This window comes from Pinus tabuliformis, chromosome 2_1 (genome assembly GCF_031772625.1).
Source record: "Pinus tabuliformis cultivar Carrire ecotype Pingquan chromosome 2_1, CPIR1, whole genome shotgun sequence".
In the NCBI taxonomy this organism is placed as follows: domain Eukaryota; kingdom Viridiplantae; phylum Streptophyta; class Pinopsida; order Pinales; family Pinaceae; genus Pinus; species Pinus tabuliformis.
In genome coordinates, this window is record NC_142299.1 from 890,428,636 (window position 1) to 890,453,390 (window position 24,755).

Here is a 24,755-nt window from a genome sequence, read left to right on the forward strand (position 1 = left end):
TTCGATTACAGAATTTATCGACACTAGATAGCTTGATCTCAATATCCATTTGAGGCTCTAGCGTTTGATTCTTTTTTCCACCTTGATTAATAGCCACCTCCAATCCTCCTTCTTGTAGTCATTAGCCTTCAGATGAAAGCCCAAGTATTTAAATCTTTCCTTGATTGGTCTTGCTTCAAAAGGAAAATATCGTTGAATGCATTTGATTTCTCTTTGAGACAATATTTCATATGAAATGGATGATTTCTTTTCATTTATGGTAATTCTTGTTTCTTTCTAGAAAAGCGCTAGTGCATTCGTGGTACAGTCTAGATCCTGTCTTGATCTGTTGGCTGCTAATAGTATTCTACCCAGAGTTTTAGTTGCTAACAAGAAGAGGAGTGAGGACAATGGACACCCTTGTGTTAGCCCTCTTTGAGAGTGAATAAAAATAGAGGTTGATCTATTTATGAGGATTGCAAAGGATACATTAGTGAGACACCCCATAACCCAATTAATGAAAGGGATTTCAAAAACTATTTGAGTTAGTAACATTCTCAGATAAATCCAGCTAATTATATCATAGGCTTTAGATAATTCAATTTTAGCTATGATACCTTTCAAGCTTTGAGTCTTAATATTGTGCATACCTTCCTAGGATACACCAATGGCTTCATGAATCTAACGTCCATCTAAAAAGCAAAATTGTTCTCTTGAGATGTTTCTTGAAAGGATAGGGCAAAGCCTGACAACAATCATTTTTGAGATGATCTTGTAGATGCAGTTACTTAATGAAATCGGTTTATACTCTTCGAAAGACTAAGCATCGTCTATTTTTGGAATTAGATCTACAAAGGTTGTATTGCAATGCTCATGAAGAACTCCCCTTCATCGAGACTCTTTTGCCACTCTTATGAGGTAATCATCAATTAATTCAAAGAAACCCTGATAAAATTCAATTGTCCATCCATCTAGGCCTAGACTCTTATCCTTATACATAGCTTTGAGAGTAGCCACCAGTTCCCCTTTGGGGATCGGGTCCATCAAGGAATGGTTGTCCTCCTCCTCTACAAACCTAGGGAAGAATTGAGCAATTCTGATTACTTCTGAAATTGAAGCCTCTTCTAGGGCTTTAAAGAGGTTCCTAAAGAAGTCATTCCCTAATGCCGCAATTTATTCAAAGTTTTTTTATTTACTTTCATTGGCTCTCAACATCTCCCAATTTTTATTTATATTCTTCCTCCCGCTGGAAACATTATGGAAACAATTGGAGTTATTGTCCCCATTTTTTAGCCAGACTACCCTTCTCTTAAGCCTCCATTGTTCTTCTTGATCTAGTAGTATTCTTCACTTCCTCCCTTCCAATTCTAATATCCTTCCTTTTGCTTCCTCTGATTCATATCCTCTAACTTCTAGGTTCTCCAAAATTTCCAGTTTTATTTCTATTGTTTTAATATCCTTCTCATATTTCAACTTCGTTTGTTTTTCCCTCTAAATAGAGTCCTTCTTTTCTCTTTTGATATTCTCCATGAATTGTCGGGATGTTAGACGCATATCATATAAATTAAAAGGAACCCACGTGTCTTTAATAAGTTTCACATAACTCTCCTCTTTTAGCCATGACGAGTTGAATTTAAACAAGCTTCCTAGTTTTTTATTCCTATTTTTTAGTTCCAAGAATATTGGATGGTGATCATAGTCTCCACTTGACCCAATCCATTGTCGGAATGACTAGATTTTTTCTGCAAGATCCTCCTTTAATAGGAAACTCTCCAGTCTCTTATTCATCGAAGTATTCCCAATTATTTTGTTTTTCTAAGTAGTTTTATTTCTTATCAAGTTTATAGTTATGAGGTTGCTTCTATCAATTTCCTATAGAATAAATATGACATGGGATCAAGATTGGTTTGGGGTCCCCAAACCTCTAATGCCCCAAGAAAAAAATTCACGTCTCCCTCAATCACTATATTATCAGCCTTCAAAAATGATTTTACAAAAAACAAATTTGAGTAAGATTCCTTGTCTACACATGGATCATACACATTAATTGTTGTGAGCTCCATAGCTATATCTATGTAGAAAACCTTCGCTCCCAATATCTAAGTTGAGCTCCAATAGTTGGAGATCCTGAATTTGCTCAGGTTGAAACATGTTTCCAACCCACCTGATCTCCCTCAAACATCCAAAGAGAAAAAGAACCAACCCCGGAACATTCTATTGAGTGACTCAAAAATTTTGTCCCCCATCCTAAAATTCCTTGGAGCATAATTATATCAGCATATGAAACAATTATGAGCCTTTTCAGTGCTAGTTTCTTACAGGTACTAGAAAAACCCCTACAATTAAATGAGAGAGCTAGCATAGGGAAACATTTACAGGGGCCTGTGTTGTTCTAATCACCCCAACAAGGGTTTTCTTTTACCATCAATAATGTCCAGGTGAGCCTTTAGGTGATCCTTCTGAGAAATTAGATTTCCTACCCCTAGTTTTTACAGAAGAGGTATTTCTAGGAATTTCCCTGAGACCTCTCGTCTAACAACCCAAGGAACCCTTAGGAGTTCTAGGTCATAGGTTGTAGGAATTTTGGACCTGCTGAAAGGATGTGATGCTCGAAGAAGGCTCTAAAATAGGGATTAATGGATGGATGGAGGTGACAATGATGTCTATGGGCACACACGATCTATCTAAAGATAAATTGATAGAATGCATAGGTATGGAGGGACCAGGCCTAAAAATATATGAAACAAAGGCATCAATATGTGAAATACCATAGGAAATAGAAGAAGCAGTACCAGGAAGCACAGTAGGTTGTTAAATTCCATCATGTATCTCTTCAATAATGATGGGCTATGCTCGAAGTTCCTGACGCTCCACCTCATCTATTTCCAAGCCTTCTCCATTATCGTGAACATTCAGAGTGACTACCTATACTAACGGGGTTGAACCCGTCCCTTCACCTTAATTTTGCACACTGCCTCTTTCTAATGAGCCCCTCTATCCTCCACTTTCCCACAATGAAATCCTTTGTCTTCTGATGCCTTTAAACCTCAATGGGAAATATCTAAATAGATGACCAATCCTATGGAATCAATCACATCTAAACAAAATATCTTGATAATCCAGTTGTTGAACATGTGTCAGTCTGTCAAAATAAAATTTAAGGTTTTCAAACAACCCCTCCTTGGGATCAAGCTTTACCAAAATCCTGGAAACTCTTCTGGTATTTGTAATTGAAAAAGACATGTTCGCTTCTAAGAACTATTTGAACTCGTCTCCTACAACCTTGAATATATCTTTAGTCCACATTTGGGGAGGGAGGGTAGGTATTACTACCCAAGTATGGATTGCTTCCTATTGTTCTGTATGAGAATCAAAGAGACGGTTCCACCTCTTGAGTAGGATGAGAGATGTTTCTATGCCCCAATTCTTCCCAAGAACCCAAGAGACATCTGCATTTGATTTAAAGCGCAACATAACCTCCCTCTAACCAATATTGTAACCTCTGCATCTCCCGTTGGTGAGACCTTCCATGCCTGCTTGACCCATTTGGTAACTTCCTCGACCGTGAAGTATTTTCCTTTTGATCTCCCTGCCATAATATATTCAAAGGTTGCCATCATTTTTCCAAAATGAATATTCTTCCCAAGCACCAGATTGTTATCTTTTATTTTCCTTCAGATGCCTTTGCTTTTCTTGTGCTTAAAGAAAATTATGTGATTCTCCTCCCCTTCCAACTCCTAGGCTTGATCTATCTCGTTAATTTTATGATCATTGGAATCTGGTCTATTCACACCATTGAATTCACCAACTTGAGCATTATTTGTTCCCTAGAAAGAGAATTCCAAGTCTATTCGAAGGGGTATTTCAACCACTTCTTGGGGATCTGTCTCTTTTTCTTGCAAGCCATGAAAACCATAACCATGTACTCCCACCGTAGGGTTTTATTCCCATCAACACTTGGGAAACATTTGTTTCTTAATACAGGTGCCTGAGATTATTTTGGCCTTTCACCCACAACATCTAGAGAGGGGTTCCCTGGAAACCATTTCTCTCTATTTCTAACTAGTATTTCTCCCAACCCTCCAAAACAGTATTTCTCCCAACCCTCCAAAACATTCTCCCACACTAGCATCTTCCACTGCAGAACTTAGATTTAACCCTTTTCCTAGGGCTTATGGCAGACCCCGACTGACAACAACCTTTCCCTGCAAACTAGGGTCTTTATTCAAAACCCCTACAGTCCTTCCATCCTCAAACTCCTCAATATGTTCCTTTTGTGAACCACTTCTTGTCCACAAAGCACAACTCTTTATGATATCCTCCAGGTCCCCCGTGAAAACAACATCATGATTTTGAGAAAGAGTAGAGGACCTAAAGAGGGTTTTGCTTACCAGTTCTTTTGCAAAGGATTTTTTTGGGAGAGTTTCTGATTTTTGAAGAAAAGTCGTTTGTTCCCATAGTACTTCCTTCCTGTAATTTTGTCATTCTTTCACTTGAACCTTTATCGGTTGAATTACCTACGATAACCCCTCCCAGATTCAAGGAACCCTTGTTTTCCTCCATGTGAACAGTGGTAAGCTTAGCTGAAGGAGAAAACTTAGCTAAATTCCATTGATTAGGCTCCAATCCACAAACTATCATGATGTCAAGAGGATTTAGCTCCATCTCTAATTTTTCTTCTTCTTTTAACATCATTCACCACAGTAAAACCCCCATTTTTTATCTAATAAAACCTCATTGAAACCACATTGTTTTCCACTTCGCCACCAAAAATCCCAAGAGCGATGTTTTGAGCTTACGAGGAGAGGGTCAGTGATGGGAAATTGAGGGAATGAGGTCACCATCCAGAGACCTTCATGCTCGTAAACATGTTGAATTGACATCATGATAAAAATTTTGACATTAACTTGCCATACCCAAACCTACTTGGCCAAACCCTAGTTGTAGAGAAACTCTCCATTCCCCTATCCTCAGCCTCATCTGAAAATTTATATGTAATCCTAAAACTATTAATATAAAAGTTACGACATATATTCCATGACCATTATAAATGATAATACTAACAAATAGATTCATTCGCATTAAGATAATCTAGAATATAATGTTAGGTCCCTATACTACTAGTGTAACCCCTTATTGTTATTAGTACAACCCCCTTATTATATTGTTGTGCCCATGTAGTCTCCATATTGTCATTATTGTGCCCCATAGAAACCCACTATTGTTATTATTGTGCCCTTACATTATTATTGTTATCTCGACTCTGATTATATTATGACCCCTTAGACTCCTATATATAGAAAGGAGGTCTTGTCATTTGTATCATCCATGAATTGTTCATTTGTGTAATGTAAAGGAGGTTGACCCCTCGAAGAGGCTTATTTCTAAGGCATTCATCTATCTTTTCTATCTTTTTGTGAGTTGGTTTCATAACATATAAACACAAATCCTTATAATTTATACCTATAACCTTACATATCCTATAATATAAAAGATATTATGCACAACTTATATCCTCTATCAATACCATTCTTAACCCCATAACACCTAAATATAATGACCATCACCACCCCTAACCTCTAAACTCCTAACATATATAACTAATAATACTTATAAATGATCATTTACCTAACCATTTTAACTCATATCACTTCTATAACAACCCTCCTACACTTGTAATCCATATCATCCCCATCACCAAAACCCTGATAAACCTTAATAATAGTCTCATGTAATGATAGGAAACCTTAACCCCTATAAAAGATAACCCTTACAACCCCCAATCATGATTCCTTAACTTATATAACCCATAATCCTTATAATGTCTAACAAGTGCCCTTGATAACCCTTAAACACCAATCCTTGTAACACTAACTATCCCATATATCAATTACATTTATAACCACTATCAATTTAATTATCTCTATAACTAATAACCTACAACCTTTGTAAACATTAGCATATAGGCCCAAAAAAAATAGATTTTAACCCCTATGATCTATAATAACTATTACTTAACCCATATAATCACTAACATTCATCTTATATAATTTCTAATACTTAACTCTTATCCCTTAACAAATATATCCACAAAATAGTAAACAACATAATTCCTAATCCTTGTAACCATAAATTTTTATATCCCCTATCCTTTAACAACTAAATCCTAAAACCCCAAACTTTTAACAAATAATACTAATAATCTCTACGAGCCCCCCGGAGGCAGCTCAAGTGGCTATGGCCATGTAAATGAAGTATTGTGTGCAAGGAGTTCAGATGTTCAAGTGTCCTTGATCCACCTTTGCATGTGGAAGGGAGGTACGTATGTGCCTAGAGTTTATAGTGGTAGCAGTTGGAATTGAACATGTGTCAGGGAGTACAAGACTATCTTAGTTATTGATTCCTCTAGTAAAAAAACACTAATAATATGTACCATATATATTTTATACCTATTTTTCATATTTTCTAAAGCAATTAAGTTATAGATTGTAACTCATAATGCATTAACCTATAAAACCTAAACCTTATAATAATTGTAACCATTGAACATTACTACCTCTAATATTTATCCCTTCTAATCCATACAAATGGCTATAATAGAACCTAATCCTTATAGCTCAAAACCATTCAAAAATATAGCACTAACCCTTCATCCTTGACCCATGTCCCCTTTAACATTTTCTGATAAAACCCATTTTCCCTAACTTTTATAACCTTAAATCCATATAAACCTTAGCCCCAAAATATTAACAACTTACATTTATAAATTCTAACCCAAACTCTTCTCACATATAACCCATTATATTCACATCACCTAATTATTAACATCCAAGCACTTTTTATACTCTCTATGTCCTCCAACTTATATCATCCTTAACCATAACCAACATAGCCTATACACCTTTAACCTATGATATTTATAATTTTAATAACTCATAGAACCTGACCTTTATCAACATTCTAACTCCTCCTAACTTTTATAATCACTTTCCCCAAATACCTAAAACCTCTATATCTAAAAAACCTTATTATATATAGCCCTAATAGTTATCCATTATAAACCCTAACAACTAGTATGTATAACCTTTAACCCTGAACATATATACCGCTAATCTGTAATTACCACATATAATCTCTTTCTCTAAACCCTTCTAACCCTTAATGGTTATAAAATATAATACTTACAACTCATATATCATATATCTTATATGTATTTGAATATCACTCTTAGTTCTTACAATGTTAACCCCTATAATGATTATCACTCTTACCTCCACAAACCTTAAACATTATAAGTAACATTACCCATAACGCATATAACCCATAATGTATATAACTACTAACCCTTATAACCCCCAAGATATAACATATGTGCCTCCTATATTCTATCACTCTTATCTCCAACAACCTAAACTTCTATAGTGATTATCACTTTTGCTTCCACAATCCTTAAATAGTATCAAAAATATTATCCATAACACATATATACTTTATCTTATCCATCCTTGAATATAACACTTATCTCATACAACGTTAAACCTTGTAATAATTATCACTCCTAACTCCGCAATCCTTAAACATCGTAAGTATTTAATATTATCCCCCATTACATATATAACCCTAAATTCTTATGACTACTAACCCCTATAACCCCCAACACTTGACTCATATAACTCCTAAAACTTAGAACGCTCATATGCTACAGCGTTAACTTCCATAATCATTATCACACTTACCTCCACATCCCTCAAACACTAAAAGTGATATTATTTATAATGCATAAACCCACGAGTACCTTTAATTACTAACCTTTATAATCACTAACACATAACTCCTATTACTTCCATAACCCATAATCCCTTTAACTTTAAATCTATAACTCTCCTACATATTCCCTAAATCTCAAAAGTAATTTCTTTTTAAATATTATATTTTCTAAATCATATAACATATATAATACTTTTATCCCAAACCTATATAAACCATGTTAGCGATAACCCTTATAACTTTATTACACTTAACCCTTACCCATATGGTCCCTCTCTCATTAAACATTTTTCCATTAGGATAGATAACCATTAGAATCACAATTATACGTCTAGAAATTATAGCTTATAAATCTCAATGGTAATAACCCATAAATTAACATTTAACCTTAAATACATATCCCCTTACATACACTTATTTATATATAACCATTTCCTATTATATCCCCTTACATATACTCATGCATAACTAGCGTGCTTTGATACCATTACATTCACACATTATTTGGTAAACCCATTTGTGTCAACACTTGTAATTCTCTACTAATTCTCTATTGGTAAACCATTCAAATGTTATGTGGTAAGCTATTGAACGCTATTTGGTAAACCCTCGTTTTTCTTCCTTCGTGGTCTTTTGGAAATTTGAAGGTTAAATCCATACCATGTCCTGCTACTATGTTGTGAAGGCATGCACAATCCTCCATTAAAAGGCATTCATTCAACTTTGTTGTTTAGGTATAGATCATCAAGTGGAAGTTTCAAATAGATCATGGTTATGAGTTATTAGATTTTTCCTTCCCTTTCTACTTGCAATTTGAGTATGGTTTGATTTATGGTTTAATTCATTTTTGTAGATGTATTTTTTGTTTGCAATTTTTTTTCTTCAAATTCATTCAGGTTTGTTGAACCTGAACGAGCGAAACCTTAGGATCGAACCTTCACGAATTTAACCCATTCAAATTCAAGTCATAAATCGATCTATGAGTTTAGGGTTTTATTATTTAACATTTAATTAATAAAATATGGGTGATGACATTTTGTTCCCTTCCTCACACCACCATAAACTGATTTGCGAGTTTAGGGTTTTATCATTTATTGGTTTAGTTAAAAAAATATTGTTTTCTCTCCAATCCCCAATCTCCTAGGGATAATTTCCAGAAAGCTCCAAGAATATTGAGAAACCATGGTGTCTCAGGAGAGAGAGAAACCATGGTGTCTTCTCCCTATTCTGCAACAAGAGTTTCTATATTTTTTTGATATTTATCCTTTGACAATGTAGTTTCACCAAAGAAAAAGCATATAATATGTTAATCTGTGAAAACATCCATGTTGAAATACTTAACTTATATGGTGAGCTTCTTGCAAAAGAGGTTAGTTGCATTAGAACTTGTTGTAATGGACTATTCTTTTACTTATATTCTATAAATTTATATGTTTAGAATGTAACCATACCAAGCACTACCAAGTCGGTAATTAACAATGCTACCTTCACCCAAAAAAAACTCATTCGAATCCAGTTTAGGGTTATTTTGTAAATGTCATATTTACCAAAAGAACTAAAGCTAGCTCATGCCACATGATAGTTGACCTGTAAAATTTTAAGCCTAACTCAAAAAAAACAAAATTTAATTCAAAGTAATTTCATGTGTGAGATTATAAACTTGATGAAAAGTTATCGACCCTTTCCAATGCAAGAAATCAGTTGTAAGCCATATGCTACCTTATCTACCTTGCAAAACTCATAACATAGGAAAGGAGGGATCTTCTCATAACAACATTCAATTATCCACTATGGAATGTCAATGTAGTCCCCAAAGGCACAAAAAGGGAAAATACTAAATTAGTTTATACATTCATGACACGGGCAACTCTTTTTTCAATCCTCGAGTATTTGAAATGTGCACACACTAGAACCTAGTGAATATTAGTGGGAAATGAAATCCCCAAAATTAGTGTTGAATTGATTCAAAAAGACCACAACTTCACACAAGTTGCCATAAGCTACATCTTGAGTAAAAAAATATTGAATGTGCTCATGCAGAGATGTGCTTCTCCAAATAACAGGGAATCACCTCATCTGATAAAAGGCATGACATTGGAATTTAAATTATTTTGATATTGCAAACTAAATTACATGAACTAATTACGATTCAAATGTTATTGAATGCTAGCCACAATATATGCATATTGACCTTCCCAGTCTACAACAAAGTTTCTAATAACATGATATTTTTATTTTTGGTTGTCCTAGTTCAAGGTTTAAATGTATGGCCATGTTTGTTAGACACCCACAAGGATGCCATGGCTTGGGAGGACTTAAAAATATTTATTGGGTAAGTTTAATTTAATAAAGTTCATAATAAAAAAACAAGCATTTTAAATCACATTAGAAGATAATGATAAAGGTTTCACAAGGCAACCATAGATGCAGTAGCCAAAGAAGATAGGTGCAAAATGAACTTAATGATTTATTAACAATGGAAATGGAAATGCTCCTTGGTGAAATGCTCCTCATGAATCTTTATCCTATTCTTTGCTCCCAAAGATTTTGTACACCTAAAATTAAGTTTGTACAAAAGATAATAGCCTTATCTGCAAAAAAATTCCCTGAGGTCAACAACCACCTCAGATCTCATATGAATCTGTATACATAAAGTATATTAGTTAAAGGAAGTGATATAGAGATGGCTCGCAACATTATTGAACCATAACAATAATAATCCAGTTGTAAATTTTCATCAATTGCCCATAATTTCTAGGATCAAAAATTCTCTTTATAATACAAAATTTAGAGTGAAATAACAAGTTTATTTTTCCTCAAGAGCACCAAGTTGAAGATATATTCATGCTTGTTTTTCCAAATAATATTGCAGTAAACTTGTCTATTTTATGCCCTTATTCATGGTCATCTAATATTAGTAAAAAGATTTGGTAGTAATGGCCTTTCTTGTAAGGAATAATGGTTGTAGTATGGATACACAATAGTTTCCATACAATACAGATACAATCTTGCTTCTACATCTGACACAACAACAAGTTCTAGATTTTAAAAACACCCTAATATTGGGAAAAAAACTATAAATACCCACTAAATCAAAATTCCAAGGATGGAGTTTTTTTCTTTAATCCATTGTTTGTTCCTAAGGTTAAGATTCATCTAATGCATGTGATTCTTCCACTATTTTTTGAAATTCATCTGGAGAGAAGCCTCGTTGGGATTTTGGGCAACAATTCTTTATTTTTCTAGGTTGTGTTAGTGGGTTGAATTTTGGAAATATAGGTTGATTGTTTCACTTTGTTTCTAGAGTGTGTTTTTGGACCTGTATCTACAACCTAGCCTGAGTATTTAGGTTGTGACTATGAATTTATGGGGTGTCACTTTGGGTTGTGTTTCACCCTTCAAGTTTAAAGTTTCAAAATTCATCACCAAGTAATCGTGATTCGTATCTATCATAGCTACTAGTAGTAATTGTTGTAGGGATAAAGTTGTTGAAGTATACATCACAGCTTGACCATGACAAGATTCACATTGAGGATGGTTAATGGACCCTTAAACATTGTTGAGGAAGGAGAACAAGTACCTCAAGATATTGTTGAATCATCTTGGGATTAAGAACCTTGAGAAAATCCTTAAACTAATGCATGGGCCCTCTTTACGCTAGGTTCTTTGTGTGGCTTTGAGTGGGATACAAGCATGATGTCTAGGTTAGGGTAGACATGATACCCTTGATCATTAATTTAACATCTTGAGCTCAACCCATCCCTTTCCCATTAGTAGTATCCTTGGTTGAATGAACCATAAAAGAGGTGTCTTGAGAAGGTCCTATCAGTGTTTGTTAAAGGATTCCTCCATTCTTGAGGACAAGCCATGAAAAAAGAGAGTGACCAATAAGTGATTTTTACTCCTTAAGGTATCTAATCATTGTAGAATTTTTTGATGATCAATATCCTTTGTGAGAAGGGCTTGCACGACAAAGGTATTGGTGTGCTAATATAATTCTACCATCTAAAATAAATAAGTACTAAATTCTAGTTAAAAAGGGGGGATCGTGTGTGCACATTGGAATTTTACAGGGCATAAATTCACTAACTTCTTCTCTCATTCAATGGATTGTAAAACCAAAAAATTACCTGTCAAATCTATCTTTGTCGAGTGAGGGAAGTTCAAATAGAATGGAGGAAATTCAGAGATATTGTACATCTAACAGACAAAGATCAACTAGAGGTGAGAAGATCATAAGAAAAATCGGTAGATGGATGGATTTTTTTCTTACTAAAGGGGTGTCATTTTCTTATGATGTTAAGAACATAGATGTAATCAAGGTTCCCTTGAGGTACAAACATCTGGTAAAACGATGGTAACCCAAGGACTGTCCTCAAGTAAACACTGATTTTTGTCTCAGTGAGAGAATATATCGCATTGCTCCATGTCGTTACATGGTTTGGGGTTATTTCCTATGGATGGCATAAAGGTTTGATACATTGAATTAACTAAATTGATGGAGTATGTTATACCTTCTTACAATTACAAAGATTGGATGTGATGGGTCCAATATACGTGAGATATGAAAAGATACAGAGTAGCTACAAATTATATACAACCAAGAGACAATGATAAAAATAAAGGAGTGTTTATGTATGTTGATGGAAGGCCAAAATCATTGAGGAATATTGCAGGGTTTATTATAAATACACAACACGAGATAACAAATAAAAAACCCAATTGCATATTTGAGGGACGTGAAACCGTGTATTCATATGTGCAATAAAATCAATAGTTGCAGGAGAAGAGTTGTTGATCAATTACAACTTGAATCGAATAGATATAGAAATTGATATTATGGGGGCGGTACGTAACCTATCATTAATGATTCTTATATTTTTTGTTTATCATTCAGAAGAATAATAATCTTATGAAAATTTGTCACACTATTTTCAATTATATGTTCAATTTTTCACCTTCTCATCCTCCTCCTTCTTCCTCATATGGCGAAAGTACAACTACTAGCAGCCATGAGCCTAGGAAGAAGAGGAGAATCAACTAGAAGATGAAGAAAAACAAGGGGCCAAACCTCCAGCCTCTACCAGTCATGCTGGGGGCAAGCAATGGAAATATTTGATGTTTGAAAAGAAAGTATGCATGTTAACATTTGCATCTAATGCTCAACTCAGTTTAAAAAATATACATCAAATATAATTGGGCCTTTACCAATGGCTAAATATGGAAATGATATGGAAGGAGTCCCCTTTTTTTCATGAGCATGCTATATTTTAGATTCTTTTGTTATTGAATATTATCTGCATCACCAGACCACATTTTTTAGGTTTTCGACTTGGGTTTTCATTAGAATGCAATTCATAGTTTTCAATCTAATTGATTTTTTTAAATATTTTATTTTTTCCATAAATAAAATCCCATGTATATCCTATATTGGTGTTAAAATCATCAACATTATAGCTAGAGAAAATATCACCATATCAATAAGTTATATGTCTCTAGAATGAAACTTTGAACTACTAGAGTAGAGTAGAATCATCCATCTTGAGGAAAGACCAAAGCGATTCTCAAAAAGATAAATCTTTCAATCATATTTAAATTCCTAGAAATATTTCATGTTTACAATAAATATGGAAAGTAAAGATAATTGTATTTTTATCGTACATGAAATTAAATGAAAACACTTTAGCCTTATCCTCCCAAGCAAGTTGTCATTGATTGTACAAAAACCAAAAAAAAACATGGAGAGGATTGTGATGGAACATGATTGTCTTCCCCTCTTATTTTTGTTTTTAAAAGAATTTATTTTCCAAAGAACTTGGTTTTCAAACAAATTTCCACCCAATGGTACCACAAGAGTTTTGATCAATGAGGCATTTTTTTAATCACCTTCTTTCTTTCTTTCTTTAACAACAAATAATACAATTAAAATGTTTAAAAAAAGAGAGGATATGTTTGTTCAAGGTTGTGTAATAATGATGAAGCTTCAGTATTAAACCAAAACATTTTGCAATGAGGTTGGAGCAAGTGGCAACATGCTAAAAGCTTTTAGTAGTGAACTACAGGGTTTTGTAGCAAGATATGAATGTTATGTTTTGAGGCTACAATAGTTTGTAACAAAGTATATGAAGCTTTTGCAATGTAAGAGAAACATTAATGTAGTTGTACGAGTATTTTGTGGCATTTCGACAACCTTCCACAACAACCTCTAGTGTTTGGTACAAGAGGAAACGAAAGATTTATATGCAAAATTAAAACAAGATAAATATTTTGCAATGGTTCTACAACCTATTTAAAATTTGTCTTCTAGAGTAATTTTTGTAGTCAAAAATATTTTTTTGTAATAGAAAATGGAAATATGGCTTTTATAATAACATCTAAAATCACTGAAAAACTATGTTCTTTGTAATTAAGGAAGCCATTAATGAAAAATAAAGCGAAAATTTGGACACAATTAAAAAAATAATGTATCTACAATTCTTCGATGAGTAATTGATGTGTGAAAATTTGAAAAATAATCATGGAAAAACTTCTCACTTCTGAAGGTCTAATGGCACCCAAAAGGGGTTTTTACCATTTTAACTTCCTTCTAATCTACCTTTTCTGTTTTTTCCAAGAAATTCCAACTACAACGTTGGTTTTCTAACATTCCAGGGTCTAATGGCGTCCCAAAAGTGTTTATAATAAAGTGGTCTACACTTCCTGAGTACTTTTCATATGGAATGAAGTAATGATAAAATAGTTTCCTACCAAACAAATGCAAATGAGAAAATATTTGTCAATCCCTCTTTAACAATGCATTGATGGTGTCATTGCTACAGTTATTGCAAAATTCAAACACAATTGGTTTTACTTCTCATATCTACTAGTGATGAATTAGTACATGTATGCTTACTAGAGTTATGCACTAAACAATTTTTTGAATACAAATGTAAGTAATGTTGAATCTAGAAATCTATGCTTAACTTTATGGAAATACTCTATTCTTTGAGTTGTAGTAGATGCTCAAAAAATGATTTGTTTCCCTGTGGATGAATAGAATTTATTTGAAATTGGTTTATTACGTTATGTCAAATCGATTTTAATTACTTCATCTCAGCAGTGTATGTTGTGTTTTTACTTTGACTAGGCCATTAGCCATAAAAGTTACCATTGAAACTAATCACGTTCATATGCAATTGCATCACTGTGACAAGATTAGATAAAATATATTTTGTAGCAAGTATGGTGGATTGGAAATTGAGTTTATTTAGTACAGCCTGAAATATTTTCCTTAATTTATTTCCTTCTTCTTTCGATTTCTTACTTTCCATGGGAAACTAAAGTTAGCTATCTGTAGCAGTTTGTAGATATTGTGTCAGACACATAGGGGCTCAGGTACATGGGAGAGGTGAAAGGATTAAGGATTTTTGTAAGTAGGAAACAATCGGTGTAGATTTATTGATGATGTATTAGGAGGTGTTATTATTGCTTATGTTTCTTACTACACGATTTAGTGTAAGTGAATCCTTTTGTATTTATATGTGTAGATGAAGATATAACTTTCAGTTTGAATAAATATGGCACCTATTTGTGATTATTATTACAGGGCTACTAAAATTTCCAATATTTTATTGCTTTCTTCATGGTTGAAATTCTGGCTTGATTGTAGACCACGTAGTTTTGAAGATACGGGAGGAAGAATTTGTAGGACCTCCAAAAAGGTGAATATATATGCAGAAGTCTTCTTAGCCAAAATAAGAATAATATCTTGGATATTTTCCATTACATGCCCATGTATTTTTCTCTAATATACAAGTTCTATTTGAGATATTTATTTGTCTTTCATTATGATTTTGGGCAGTTTTGAGAGTGCCCAGAAAATATATTCCAATTTTTCCATATTCCAAAGAAAACAAGTAAAATTTGTTTGTTACTATTAAAAATTTGTGGTTTACATTTATTGGAGTCCCATTGTAACTGACAGCAGATGAATAACTATAACACGAGGTGCATCCTATTAGTAACTTAGAATACCCAGCACAACATTATTAAAGTTAGGTGCAAAGTTGTTATGTTTACAAGTCTAAAACTAAATTAACCCATGTAGTTACCTCGATTGGTTATTGTCAATGTTGATGGGAATTTGGTTAGTTCCATATCAGCAAGTGCTTGGTTTGAATGGCCTTCGGTGAGGTGTATTATTTTATAACAATAGGTTTACTAGGGATGTCATCTATGAATGTGGGGAATCACTCCTTGGGCTTCTCCTCGAGGTTTTCCTCATAAAAAATAAAATACAATACTACCCTATTAATGACAAAATGTGATTTTATCTTGGTCACGATATTAAGGAGCTTTTATAAGCCCATTCATTATGGTTAATTGTAGCATGGTTTTGACCAGTATAAAATGAATGAATGAAGGGTTGATTAATGCTCTCATGACGATAAAGATAATAGATTCGAAAGGGGGGTACTTTTACAGAGTGGGGAATCCACCATGTTATAGACAAAATTTATATCAATAGACTTGTGTAGTCATCTCCAAACCACTTGTGATACCACTTATGGCATGGTCAAAACACTCCATAAAGTAGTTGGAAACAATGGTGGCCAAGATCGATGTCTAAGTTATCTTTGCATAGAGCAATTGCCAGAGGTGAGATAAAGGTAACAACCATCTCCATTAGTCCCTTTAGTCTTGGTATAACCCCATTATTTTTTGAGTAAAGAGCTCACAAATACTTGTGAATATCAAGGCAGATTGTTAAAGGTTGTAGAGACAATACTTTTGTTCTCTAGGTTTGCATCCACAACAATAACTTGGTTTCTTGTATTTTTGTGTACAGTGAAATGATTTGTGACTGAGTCACTTTTTGGCAACATTAGACTATACAATTAGTTTTTTAGATTGACAACCTTGGTTTCATAGGATGTCCTTTAAAAAAATTCCATGTATCTTGAGCTTCTTGAGAGGGATTTACATATTTCATGTGGTGTGATGTGATTTGTGACTACTATACCAATTATTGCAAAATCTTTCTTATCTCAATGATATTAAATTTCTTGTTTATCAAAAATTCACAATAATTGGCTCTACTTGATTCTATCTACAATGCTCCAAAGTTATCTCACCACCTTTGAATTTTGTATGGCATAACCTTTGCCATCAAGCATGGTATGGTCAAGTTGGTATCAACACCTTGAAAAATTCCCACCGCCTCTTCCAAGCATCTTCATTTATTTTAGTATGTTTTCTTAATCATATGGATCATTTCATGTGTTAATTCCACTGCATGTAACCATTGTAGAAAATGTAGAATTTTGTTTTTGCTTTATGGTTTGTTTCAGTTCTAAATAGGTGTTTTTCCAAGTTGAATATCATTTCTTGATTGTACTCTTGTTTTCTAGATATGGAATGTGCAACATCAATTCCTCTCTGCCGTAATTGTCAATTTCTATTATATTTTACATATATAATAATATATGTCTTATTATTTCCTTTGCATTTTTGTCCATTTTTTATTATGCTAGATGCATATTCTTCTAGGCATATGTCGTCAATTTGTTATAGGACATAAAATACATAGGATATAATTTTTTGTATAGTATTACCATTCTTGTAAAATAATATTAATTCCATTTAGTCCTATTTGTGAACAGGGCCTAGTTCTTTTTCCTTTAACAACATCTATTTTCTTACTAAAGCCAGCTAGATGTGGAAATGTGAATTTAAGGTGTGAAAACCCTTGTTTCCCGAAATTGAATTCTTTAATATATCACTTTATATAATAGCTTTGGGATATGGTGGCTACCAGCCAAGTATTATAACATTTGGAGGAGATCAATTTGATGAACAATATTCCATTGAAGGGATTTTGAAGGTAGACTACTTCATTTGGTTCTACTTGGCTCTTGATCTAAATTGTCTCTTCCCAAACACGATACTTGCCTACTTCGAAGACACTGACAATTGGATTTTAGGTTTCTATATGACCATTGGGTCAGTTGCATTGGCTCATTATATTTCCAGTGAGATAGGTAAGAATAGCCCACAAACAATCCCAAATCTACGAGAGTATCAAAAAATGGATAACAATGGCTTCTTATTAACATATGAATATATCTTATAATGTTTAGGAGATAACCTATTATATCACTACAATGGTTCTACTTATAAAATTTGTCAATGACTCTTGACCCTCTATTTTTTAAACAGGTGTCCTTTATAGATTATTTGGATTTTCAATCCTACTTGGATATAGAGCCTTATATAGTTTTGTCTCAATATCCCAAGTGGTTGCTAATGATATTCAGAAAATATATTCAATATTACACAATTTCAATCACTTCAAATCCATTTTCAACCAACTATTTATCTAGTTATGCCTAATAAAAATAAAAACAACAGGCTCGTGAATTTTAGCATTGGTTTAACTAACATGACGTATGCATTACATTCAAACAACATACATATTTTATCACTCCTTGTTCATAAATATTTGTACTTGTGCTTGCCAAAGACCATCTTTACCCTAATCTTATAACAAGGAGGTGGGAGGTTATTTTGTTGTTTCCCCTATTTTTTATTGCATGTCCTTCCCTCAAGTGTTCTTTTCCTATTCAATATGAAACTTCCATATATGGAGTTCTATAGAATGCTTCATTTTTTATATCTCGTGCTCCTTTGCGCTACAATCGATAGATTTAATCTTAGGAAAGGTCTAAACATTGAGTCAACTTTTTTGAGGTTTTATTCTCCAAACTATTTTGGGATGATGCTTTAACATCTTGGAGAATACGTTCCTCTTAGATATGCTAGTGGAAACAAATCATACTAATAATTAGAATGAGAATCCAAGGATCCTTGATTTAATGTCCTCATTGAATGCATAAAATTGTGCCCTTTATTTCCTTCCATTAAACTTATCTCTTCGTATAAGCGTTAAAATTCATAATAAAGATACATTAATACAACAAATTTTTGGTTTACTAATTCCAAGCATCTTTGATATAGTTGTAGCGATTTCATCTTTATTTCTACAATTTTGTAAAATGGCAAATTGAACTTTCATTATATTTTCATTATACATTCTTTACTAACTATAATATAATAGATTTCCTTAGTACAAACAACAATGCAAGTTCTCACACTGTTGACTCTAGGTTTTGTCACATTTTTTCACTACTAGAGACTTCCTTTTACCCTGCCACCCTCCTTACTATGAACATTTTGTAACTTTATCACTACCATATCTATTTCTTTTTAAGGAATATCCTTGAGAAATGAAATTAGGTAACTAATTAAAAATTTTAAGTTGTGTTTCCAAATACTTTGATGAATATTTGGTTTAGGATTTGTAGTATCATAAAAGTATGAGAATGCACAACATTTGTGATCGCTCATTTCCAATAATAGCTCAATTTCTACGAAAAATCCAGCTGCTACACAAATTCCTATAACAGTCAGCTACCGATAATTATGGTGATGCTTCCTTGGTTGATATATATGTTGCCATGCAGGATCAAATCTAGCAAATGGATTTTGATCAAGATAACCTTGATATGGTTCATTGTTCTCCAGTTCATAATAGAACCTCTCAGCAAGAATAGAGTTTTGTTCGAATGCTCAGTAACTCTCAAAAGCATATGATATTTTAAAATCTAGAATGAGATCTCATGAAACCTATTTATAATAGATTCCTTAAACTACTTTTGTAATGGTTCTCTCCTCAGGGAATTAGAGTACTCACAAAGACAATATATTTTCTATTTCCAAGTATGATAAGTTAGAGAATCGAAAAGTTAAGGTCAAGTAGTTATGGGAGGTGGACCTCTTCCCTATATTGTATGTAAAAGTTATAAGTAATGCTGTAATAATTTCAAGGGTAGGAGGGTACCTAGTTTAGGAATAGGAGGAAAATATTAGATCTGAAGATGTGAATGATGTAATCATGTAAACAATTCCATTGATAATTCTTGCTAATGGGTCATTAACGCTATATTATTTTATTTTACTAAAAATCCATAAATACAAAAACTATTGATGTTTAAAAGGTATTATGATCGTAAATAAAGCATTGTAGTCTTTTTTATAGTGCATATGCAACTAGGTGGGCCCCTTGGCTTGCAAATGCACAATATTTTTATTTAATTAATTTAGTTTGGCATCATCGATTTAGTTTAATCATTTCTTTAACCTAAATATTTGATTGCTCTACCATTTCATCGATTAATTTACCATTGTTGTAATTTATTTATGTTTTACTATTCATTCGTTTATGCTCTTTAATTTTGATCTGTGTTATCAATTGTGTGTGGTGTGCTACCATAAATCTTAACAAGTTGTGATCACAAGAATCTTGAAAAAAGAAAATTCTATGACTTTAACAAGAAATTTATGGTCTTTGGATTTGATTTATGATTTCATATTTCAATAGTTTAAATGCTTAATAGAGGTATGGTAAATTAGGCTAAATCTTTACTCTTGATTCCCAAAAATGATCTATTAAGCTAATTGCACTTTTTTTTATTTTGATAGAATTAGTCTAGATGCTTTGATCTTGCACATATGGTGTCTACATATCATGAGCTTATGAGCATTGAGATTGATAATTTAATTTCCTCAATTACATAATTAATTTGTGTCACATTTTTTATGCCATTGTTGGGTAGATACGAGAAGGATTAGAGATTTTATACTTCAATTATCATATTTCTTTTATGTAATTTGTAACAGCCGAGAGTTAAAACTCCATGTAATAAAGTTAATAAAGGAAAATTAAGACTAATGTCATGGGACATGTATTCCAAGATGGATGTTCGGAAAAACATCCTAGTGTGGGTGTTCATTTGATTTATTATGGCTAAGGAAATTGGAAAAGGCAATGGGAAAGGATTTGGAAAGCAAGACGTATTAATTGGCATTTTATTTATGAAAATGAAGGAAATTAGGAGAAAAGGAAGGTGAAAGGTCACAGGTTGCATGTGAGGAGAAAAATGAAAGAAAAATAATGGAAAATGAAGAAAATAGAGGCCTCATTGATAAAAAGGCTTCTGAGGATCAGTTCACAACATTTCTGTCATTTTAACGTTTTTTCGTCAATTCAGTTTTGGAGCTCTCTCTCTCTCTATTCTCTCTACTCTCTCATACTCTCATACACTTATAGTATTCTTGGAGCACTCTAGCATTGGAGGAAGGTAGGGAAAGGAAGGACAATAAAGCAAAGGGAAGAAAATATCAAGCAAGGAAGATGGGCATCAAGTGGCTACAATGGGATTACTTGTAGGTATCGAGTTGCATGTATGATTTCCTTGCTATTTTTGGCATGCATGGTACATGCATGTGTGTATTTAGTTCTCTTGTTGTCATTGGCATGGGTTTTTCCAGGTGTGACAGTGGTTTTCAGCCTTTCCTTTCCATTTCTAGATAACAATGGTGTGATGGGGTTTCTCTTACTTGGTTGAGCTAGATTGTCGGATGGTTTCTAAATAGAGTGGGGTAGTCTCAGGAAAAATCACAAGGCTTAAGAATCCCTTGACTGGTAATGGTGGGATACACGGTAAATCCTGATTGTAAATACCCTCGTCGGGCTATGAATCCTTTGATCGATAGTAGCGGGATACATAATAAATCCTAGAGGTGAATACCCTCATTGGGCCTAGGAATCCCTTGACATGTAATGGTGGTATACACGATAAATCCTAGAGGGTGGAGACGAACAAATTCCTCACAAATTAGGTAGAGGGATCTAGAGGCATCCATGCTTGTATAGGCCTAGTGATCCTTGGACCGATATATGGTGGGATTGCAGTAAAGCCTGGTAGTGTATTTTTCTTGTTTGGGCCTAGGAATCCCTTGGTGGGATTGCGGTAAAGCCTGGTTGTATAGATGAGGGTTTTGAGCCTAGGAATCCTTGATTGGTATTGGTAAGATATACCATAAAGCATGAGGAAGTCTTGGTCGGTTTTGTGGTGAGTCCCACATTCATGCTTGGAATATGGAACGAGGGTGATTGGCAAAAAGAAACATTTTATTCAGCCCAACTATGGTCAGGTGGTATGTGGAAGTCCCTGGATTGGTTGGATTTTGCATATGTTAATAAGAGCTCTTTTACTCTTATGTTTTATGTGTAATTTACTTGTTATTATGTGGCTTTAATTGTTTTTCTATCATTTTTATTCAGTTGGTTACACGCTGGTTATAAGCATGGTTTATGACAGACTTTGGTTATGGCTCTCATCATGTTTTGATTAGTAAATGAATTGGAGAATGTTTGGAGTCTTGCATGGTAAATTAATTTTTAATGAATGTATGACCTAATAACTGATAATGCAACTATTGTGAGAGGGCACCAGACCTTATTGATGAATTTCAAATAAGTATGAGGTCCCTATGCTCAGATGTGTCTATATGACCTGTAGATTACATGTTCATGATGCGTTTGACAGAATTTTTGTCATGGCTAGGTCTTGTCAGGTGAGGTCATTGTTCAAGTTTTACATTAGAGGCCTTGTTGTCTTGTTATTTATCATTTCTGGAAGTTTCATGAAGTTCTAGGCAGAGGCCTGGGTCCTAGCCCTAAAAAGGTGGCTTGGAATCTGGATTCGCTAGCACAGAACTACCTAAAAAAGGTTGCATTCGCATGGAGGCCTTGTTGTGGGAGCGATCGGCAGGTCTCCATCGAATGGAAGGATTTTCATGGGAGCGATTGGAGGTCTAGTTCAGTCAAAAAGCAAGTTCTCTCAGGGGTTGGACACCTGAAGGGGTTGGTTGGCTCCTAAAGGTTTTGTAGCTCCTGAGGGAGGTCTTTAAAGTGTTGGTATGTCGGTTCCACTTCCTTAAGGTGATCTAGAAGGTCTAATCATATCATATTAACTCTTCATCACATGTTTAACCCGATGGACTGGTTAGCTTGGGTAAATGTGGGAGGGGGTTGTTACAGAGTGGTATCAAATCATGGTTCAAACTTCACCCCTTGGACTGGATGGGTGGAATGTGTTTTTCATGGATACATGTCGGTTGAATATGTGTTTTTTATGCCTGTGGTCTATATGCTTGTTGTGTATTCATGGTGGTGTTCATTGTTGTAGTTGTGTCGCCATGTGTAAGATGATGGTGTTTATTATTGCATATGGTCATCATGAGTCCATGTCGGTTATGCGTTTTTCATGCATGTCAGTGTCTATATGTCATTATGCATGCACTATCATGGTTATGGTATAGTCATCATGGTAACTAGAAAATGGTTGAGATGATGTTTATATACTGATATGATCATGTTTATACATGTATTGTGCTAATCTGGTTGATCTTGCAGACGAGATATCCTCCCCTGAACTACACTGAGGTATGTTGATTATGTTTATATTTTGGTTTAGATGACTTGGTATACTTGCAGGAAGAATATAAAATATGGCTAGCAATATGGTAGACTATAATTCACGAGAATCTCCCTATAGATCAGATGAACATCATGGTGATTGGCACTCTCCCAACATAGTAGACACATTGAGAAGTTTGAAGGTAGAAATAAGAAGTTGCAAAGTAGATAATGACAGAATCATTCAAGCAGAGGTTAATGCCATTATCCTTCATGTTTTTTGGATTTGCAGAGATAGGGATCACTTAGGATTAGCGATGGGCAGGAGGATAGGACTAAAGGGGCATACGGCAGTAGGTCTCACGGTGGAAACAGATCAGATAGAGATGACATGATCAGAGATGGAAGGTTCTCGGATACACCTGATAGGAGAGGTGATGGACATAGGTTCTATTCTATTTTTTGTTCTGATAGGTACCATGGCCATCATCGTTATCATCCTTACAATATGAATGATAGGGGATATTTTCTAGATGAGTTCAAGAAATCCAAGCCACCTACCTTTGATGGAGATTTGAAGAAACCGGAAGATGCAGAGGCATGGTTACTTGGGATGAATAATTTCTTTGAGTTGCATGATTACACAGAGAACATGAAGGCCAAAATAGTTATCTTCAGCCTCAAAGGGAAAGCATACATCTGGTGGGAAGATGTGAAGTGGGTTAGAGACATCAGGACATAATAATTGAGTTGGCATGAATTCAAGAGAATTTTCAAGAAGAAATATTTGTCAGAGAGGTACTATGATAGTAAATCCAAGGAATTCTATGAGCTAAAGATGGGATCGATGATGGATGAGGAGTATATGACCAAGTTCCTGGAGTTCTTGAGGTATGTACTGTATCTTAAATATGAGAAATCCAAAGTTTAGACACTTTTCAATGGATTACCATTAGTGTTTAAAGATCGGATTGAGTATGATGAGCCTCGGTCACTTGAAGAAGTCATTGGGAAGTTGAAGAAATGTTATGAGAAATCAAAGCATAAGACAAAATCTCAGCAAAGATGGAAAGGAAAGCACAATACTAAAGGTAAATGGTATCTGAAAAGAACAAGACCCCAAGATGCAAGTGAGAAAGAGAATGTAGTTCCTTACAAAAATTTAATGTAGTCGGATAGGGAATGGGTCATAGCCTAGAGGGTAGTAGAATAAATGTGTTGGTAAGGGATAGTTGCAGTTTTGGATATGTGACAAGGAGCATATCAAGAGAGATTGTCCACAGTATCATGATGGTAGGCCTCAAACTTACAGTGCAAAGGAAGCACAAACAGTTGGGGATGTTGGGCAGAGCATTCCACGGATATATGTAGCATTGGATAACAGGTAGGCAGATCACCAAGTATCTATTATCGACATGGACGGTAAGCTTTGTGATCAAGTTGTTTCTATTTTGATTGACCTTGGATCTAATTATAGTTATGTTAATCCTGACCTAGTGGATAAGTGTGGTTTGAATAAAGAAGTGCATGCAGAATTTTGGGTAGTGTAGTTGGCTACGGGTACAACGAAAAAAGTTCATCATTGGGTAATAGCTTGTGCATTTGAGTTGAATGGTATGCCTACATCAGCGCATTTGAATGTGCTTCCATTGGGGTTGTATAATATTCTTTTGGGTATCAACTGGTTGTATCTTCATAAGACTAAAGT